The sequence below is a fragment of the Antechinus flavipes genome, chromosome 2 (assembly GCF_016432865.1).
Source record: "Antechinus flavipes isolate AdamAnt ecotype Samford, QLD, Australia chromosome 2, AdamAnt_v2, whole genome shotgun sequence".
NCBI classification, from domain to species: domain Eukaryota; kingdom Metazoa; phylum Chordata; class Mammalia; order Dasyuromorphia; family Dasyuridae; genus Antechinus; species Antechinus flavipes.
In genome coordinates this window covers 634,726,175-634,732,491 of record NC_067399.1, presented here as the reverse complement: position 1 = coordinate 634,732,491, position 6,317 = coordinate 634,726,175, and the positions used below count along the sequence as shown (strand labels likewise).

Below are 6,317 nucleotides of genomic sequence, written 5' to 3'. Positions count from 1 at the left end.
GGACGCACTAAGTCTTCCCCATTCGGGATTTATTTTAAAAGCAGTGCTTGGGAGTTGGAAGTGGGAGGGAAGCAAGACCTATATAAAGGTCTTGGTTGTAGTGTGTGCTGGGAGAAGATCGGAATAGAAAGGTTAAGAAGTCTTGTCGCAGTATTTATTGAATTATTATTTAATGATATTATATTAATATCGTTGACGTGTTTCTTTTTGTTGGAGTTCTTTTTGGTCCCCCGAATTTTTAGTCTCTCGCTGGTCATTCTTAAGCCCCAAGGGATGATTATGTGAAAGTGTGAGGAGGACTTAGCCTTTACAAAATAAATACAAGATTTGGAACTGAGACTAACGCTGGGCCTTAACTTCCCTAAGCTAAATATGCTCTTTGTGTCGCTTTAGGAGTTCTAGCATTTTCTTCAAACACCAGCACAAACTCGACCTGCTCGTTTGTCAACTTTCTCAGTCCCTAATCCAAATATGCTGGAAACCCCTGACCCCAAGACTTGGTCACTGCTCACTCTTGTAAGCCTGAGTTAAAAACTCTCTTTACCTGAGAGCAGTGTGTGAGGTTGGATGGGATTTTTGTTGGGGAAGGGGGCAGAGATGGGGCCTGAAGTTAGGAGGATTCTCAGTTCTGCACCCTGATCTTCAAACCCCACTTTTCAGAGTAGACTAGAATTCATAGGCGCTCCTTCTCGCAGTTCTCAGGAATCTAAAAGCCCTATAACTCGCTAGCATTTCTCAAGTAGAAATACACTTTATGCTATCTATTCGATATATCGAATATAATATACCCATGCATTATACACTTCGAGGTGTCACCAGATTATTATAGGCATGAAGTCATAGAAAAAATCATTGGTCTAGGTGTAGTACACTTGGAAAACCATTTAAATAGTTGACATTGAACCAGATATACATTCTATTCATGCCGTCCCTTAGTTATATATAGAGCTACATTCATTCTACATCTGTCCTCACATAGATATCTATATAGTTGAATTTATTATAGTGCACACTGATGCTACATCGCTACTTATATAGCTAGACATATTGTATCCTTGCCCATTCAGAGAGTATCTAAATAACTGGATATTTTAAACCCGTGCACTTAGGTAGTCTTATTTAGAGGCTGTATCTAGTCCGGTTTTATTTTATCTACAAAATGTTGGTATTAAGATTCTTTATCAAGATTCTGATTTTTCCATCTAGTTATAAATTTAGTTTTAAAGATATATTGTAGTCCTGCTCCTCTATGTGTTTTCAGAGCAAGCCTGTCATACGTGAATTTAAATGCCTAGACCTATTTAATTAATATTGTATCTGGGCATGTATATGCATATTTATATTTTATCATTTATATTTCCATACTCTCCCTAGGAATCGGGCATTTGCCGTGTTTAATCACGTCAGTTATTAAAATAAAGTATCTATTTAAATGCAGTGGGTTGTGTGTTTATCCGAATAAATCTAGGTCTCCCATTTATTGCTCTAGCTTTCTCCCCAGACCCGGATACAGAGAGAACAGGCAGTCGTGCTCAGGACGCGGGGCTCAGAATTTCTCAGTCGGCAGAGCAGGGCAGAGCACACCGGCTCAGCCTCAGGCTTCGAGGGAGGCGGGACAAGGATTGCTCGACAGTTTTTCTTCGGTGCCAATGAAAAGGAAATCAAGCCTTGACCTCCCCAGTGGAAAAAAATAAAAACTGAAATCAACAATAGCAAAGCCCCCTCTGGATTTTCAGACCATGATCCTGCCTTCTCATCCTCGTAAGTTTCCAGCCGAGTTTGGGGAAGAGCTTTTTAAAGAAACAACGTTGGCACGACATAGGGGGCCGGGGCAGGAAGAGAGATATCCGCGGGGAGTGTGTGATAGGAGTGTGTGTGTGTGGGGGGGGGGGGAGCAGCGGAGGGAGGAAGGGAGGGACAGGATGGATACTCTGGGAAGGGTTTGGTCACCCCGGGTCACGGGTAGAGTCTGTCGGGAATAAATTCATAGATATCCCTCTCTTCTGCCTTGCCTTCTCTTTCTCTTCGTTCTCTTGCTTCCTTTTTTTCTGTCCTTAGGAGGGGGGAAAAAAGGTTGCAAATAGACATTTATTGCCGAGATTCATTGGTATTTGAGTGTATCTGTGGGGGAGGATGCACTAATTTTTTTAAAGCTAGAAATAATTTTAGCGCCCCTCAACCAATGTGTGTGTGTGTATTGGGGGGGGGGGGTTGTATGTGGAGGGGGGATGCAGCTCCCAGCGTTTCTTGCTTCTTTGGAAGAAGGCGCTATATTCGCCTTAGAAATGGCTTTGTGTGTCCTCCTTAAACCCACGAAACGAAAGAAACTTCATCGGAGACCGCAAAATAACTTCTCTGCTTCGTAGTCTGAAGAGAAATTCCCAAACCTGAGCCGCAGACTCAGTCCCTCCCTTCCTCTATCTGCCCCAACCTTCCAAAGTCGATGGATGCCCCTTCCCCAAACCCCAAGGCCCGGGTGCTGAAATCTCTCCGGGATGGAGAGTCCTAGAGAGGAAAAGCGAGAAATATCTGATTAAGAAAATAAAGCCGCCTGCCGTGCCCTTCTCCCTGATTTACTCAGACGCTCTCCCCCATCCCCAGCCCTAGCTCTGGCCTCCCAGAAGAGCCTAGGATTCTTTCCTTCCGCCCCCCCCTCCTCCCCAGTCTTGGCAGGCCCCCTTTCTCTTTGAAGTCCTCTTCCCTCATCCCAACCTAGCCCCTCTCCTTCCTGGGACGGGGCGCTTCCCCCCCGCCCCCCGGGAAGGCCGCGGGGTGAAAGAAAAAGAAGTAGTGGGAATGTTGTATTTTTCATTTTCATTTCATTTTCTTTTTAAAGGAGATGGGAGCTTAAAATAGGCGGGTCGGCTGCTTTCTGGCCGGGGGTCCGCGGGCAGCAGCGGCTCCTCTTGGGTCGGGGCGGGGGCGCAGAGCTGCGCAGGGCTGGGGGGCGGCGGTATCTCTGCGGTGCCTGTCATGGGGGCGGCCGCGGCGGCTGAGTGATGAGGGCAGAGAAGGGCGCCCATAAATCGTGGGTGTCAGGGCGAAAAACTCTCTTTATTGTCTGCGTGATGGATGGGCCCGGGGACGAGACACCAAATACTTCGTATCGCCCTTAAATGGGAACACATTTTCCGCGGCCATAATTCATGTTTTTTAAATAGAAAGTTTGAAATGTTGCCTATATTTCACCCGCCCTGACATATTTATGAATCGCTCCCTGCATGCAAATATCATTATTTAAAGCGCCGGGGAGACCGCAGGGGGAGGGGAGGAGGAGCGGACTGCAGGGTGTGTGTGTGTGTGTGTGTGTGTGTGTGTGTGTGTGTGTGTAGGGAGGGGGATTGTGTGTGTGGGGTGCCTAAGCCCCTAAACTGAACAATGAATAGAAGATGGGGGAAAAGAGACACCGTCCTCGGACCTCAAATTGTCAAAAGCCATAAACGTCCTCACTTGGGGCTGAGGACCGAAGAAAAGTGACGACGGAAGAAGTTTGTGCAGCTTCAGTCCGTGCCCCCACGGGGCTGCGGACTCCAGGATTCCCCAGTACGGCTTCCAGCTCCATATTGGAGACTGGGTCAGGTCCGACCCCGCTCCCCCCGCCCCCAAGAAAAGCACCCTGGTCCGCGCCATCAATAATAACCCAACATTTTTCATTCAATCAATTCTTTATTGATTCTGATTCCTCAATCAAGAGGCTGCGGACTGGCGAGGCGCTGTCACTCCCCTATTCCCACCTCAGGCCTTGGGAACTGGGAACCTAAGGAAGTGCCGCCGCTTCAGGGCCCTTCCCGAACTCCTTCCAAAAACCCATTCAGGACGATTCCCTTTATACACTCCCTCCCTTCAACTGCACACACACACACACACACACACACACACACACACACACACAGCCGGCAGCGGGCTCAGCAGCTGCAGCTTGAAACGGGAAAAGAGTATTAAACATGAATAGATAAATGAACCCCAAACTCCTCAGTCTCTTCTCTGTCTGATGCTTGCCCCACTAAGAGAAAGAAAGAGAGAGACAGACAGACAGACACAGACACAGGGAGCTCCCAGAGTGCAGATTAGCGGTCGTCCCCCAACCCAACTACTTCTCTCCCTGTTTTCCATTATTGAGGAAAAAATCGACAAAATGAATTAAAGTGATCCCAGAGCCATTCCCTATCCATCCTACTTCCCCTGAGGCCCCCAGCCGAGAACACCCACACGTGGGCCTCTGAGGTGCAATGACTTTACCTGAGGGTCTCCCTGGAGGCTGCTCCTGCCCAAGCCGCAGAGAGAAGTAGGAAGAGGGAAGGAGGTAGAGTCAGACCCAGCCACAGACGGACAGATGGACAGACTGACGCGCGCACGCCGGAGGATTTCCTCTCTCCCCTCCCCACAGGGCGCTGGGCCTCTGGCCAAATGGGTACGGAGAACCCGGCAAGCCGGGAGGGGAAACCCGGGAAAGGCAAGGAAGGGAAGAGGGGAAGCCGGCAGGCTGGGAGGAGGGAAGGAGGACCGGCGACACTTCCGCTAGGGGAGGGTGCTGCTCTGTGACGAGAGCAGGGCCCTCCCCTTCGGCTCCAGTAGTCAGCCCTCTAAGCCCGCCTCCCTTGGACCTCCGTACCTCCTCCTTGGCTCAACTGGGCGCCGCCCCGTATCTCTTAGTCCCAGCTGCCCCGCAGGGAGTTAAGAAATTCGCAGTCTCCCTGTATCCCACCTGGGAGGTTAAGTTTCCATGAGTCGTTAAATAAGACTAACGTCTAAACACATCTCCGAAGCTCTCCATTGTCGTAAAGGTGATATTGGACTAGCCCAATATTTCTAATGACCCACCCAGGTCTACATCCTGGCTCAGCACTCCCACCCCCACCCCGGGCTAATACCAAAGGTCCCATCAAGAACCTCTGGATCGAAGCCTCAATCTTTTATGTTGAGTAGACTCATTTTGTCTTCCGCACCTACACTCTCTAATCCGCCTCCTACCCTGATACCCTCACCAAAATGCAAAGTGTCCTTCTTCAAATCTTCCTATTTATCTTTTCTGGATTTCCCTGTTGCCCCCACCACTCAATTTTGTATTAAATTTGTATACATGTTGAATGCTTCCGGTCCTGATTGCAGAGACAGTGTCGTCTTTCTTTCTTTCTTTCTTTCTTTCTTTCTTTCTTTCTTTCTTTCTTTCTTTCTTTCTTTCTTTCTTTCTTTCTTTCTTTCTTTCTTTCTTTCTTTCTTTCTTTCTTTCTTTCTTTCTTTCTTTCTTTCTTTCTTTCTTTCTTTCTTCCTTCCTTCCTTCCTTCCTTCCTTCCTTCCTTCCTTCCTTCCTTTCTCTCTCTCTTTCTTTTTTTCTTTCTCCTCCTCTTCCCCTTCTCCTCCTCCTTCTCCTTCTCCTTTTCCTCCTTCTCCTTTGTCTTTTCCTTTTTCTCTTTCTCCTCTTCCTCCTCCTCCTCTTCACCACCATCTTTGTATTTGAGGAATAAATCTGATTCATTCATACATTCATTCATTCAACAAACACTTATTAATCAGGGCCATAGTAGATGAAGTGCTAGCATCTATGACAAAAAAAGATTTGGTTTAAGCCCTGTCTCTGATATAAACTACCAGTGTAATCCTGGGTGAATCAACTAACCCTTCAGTGCAACTCTTTAAGACTATAGATTTGAGAGAACTGGACAGAGGAAGGGAGTTTCCTCAGTGGAAGACGCTATATACTCATGATTGTTACTGTTGTTGTTTGTTCTTCATTCTTGAAGAGGATCATGGCGTCAGAGAAATGATGCCATGACGTGCAAATAAACTGGATTTAAGTGAGGAAGAGCTCACCTTCTAGGAAGCCATCAGGGTTTGTGGCAAGATATAAATCAAGAGGACTGGAGTTATCACAGGCTGGACCTCTCAAAGGGTCAAAACAGAGACAGATTCCTTTCCTAAAGAAGGAAGAAATATATATACAGTATATTCAAATATATCTAATTATACACAATATATATGTACATATATACAAATATATTCCTATGTACACATACACATATACACACACAGTAATTTCTGGGAAGGGGGAAGTCTGCTAGCACCTGGGTGGATGAGAGGGAGGGAATAATTAGAGGCCTTTTATTGGAGATGGTAAAGCATCCAGCACAAGAACTTTCAGTTAAAAAGCCTTTGACAAATGTTTGTTGAATTAAATTGAATGATTTTTTCCAAAACCCTTTAGGCCAAGCTTGGGCAGATTACTCTTCCTGCTCCCTCCCCCTCAAAAAAAATGTTTTAAACACTTCAAGTTACCACTTCACAAAACAAAAGGCACAAAATGTACCTCCCTCCTGCTT

General features: G+C 46.7%; 1 long non-coding RNA gene across 1 annotated transcript in view; it reads left to right on the top strand.

Annotated features, from left to right (window-relative positions):
• Positions 1–2,100, top strand: part of LOC127551892 (uncharacterized) — a 6,325-nt gene extending 4,225 nt beyond the window's left edge. The window contains exon 2 of the long non-coding RNA XR_007951198.1: positions 1,490–2,100. This is a non-coding gene — a long non-coding RNA (uncharacterized LOC127551892). The remainder of the gene's footprint in view (positions 1–1,489) is intronic.
• The last annotated feature ends 4,217 nt before the right edge of the window (positions 2,101–6,317 follow it).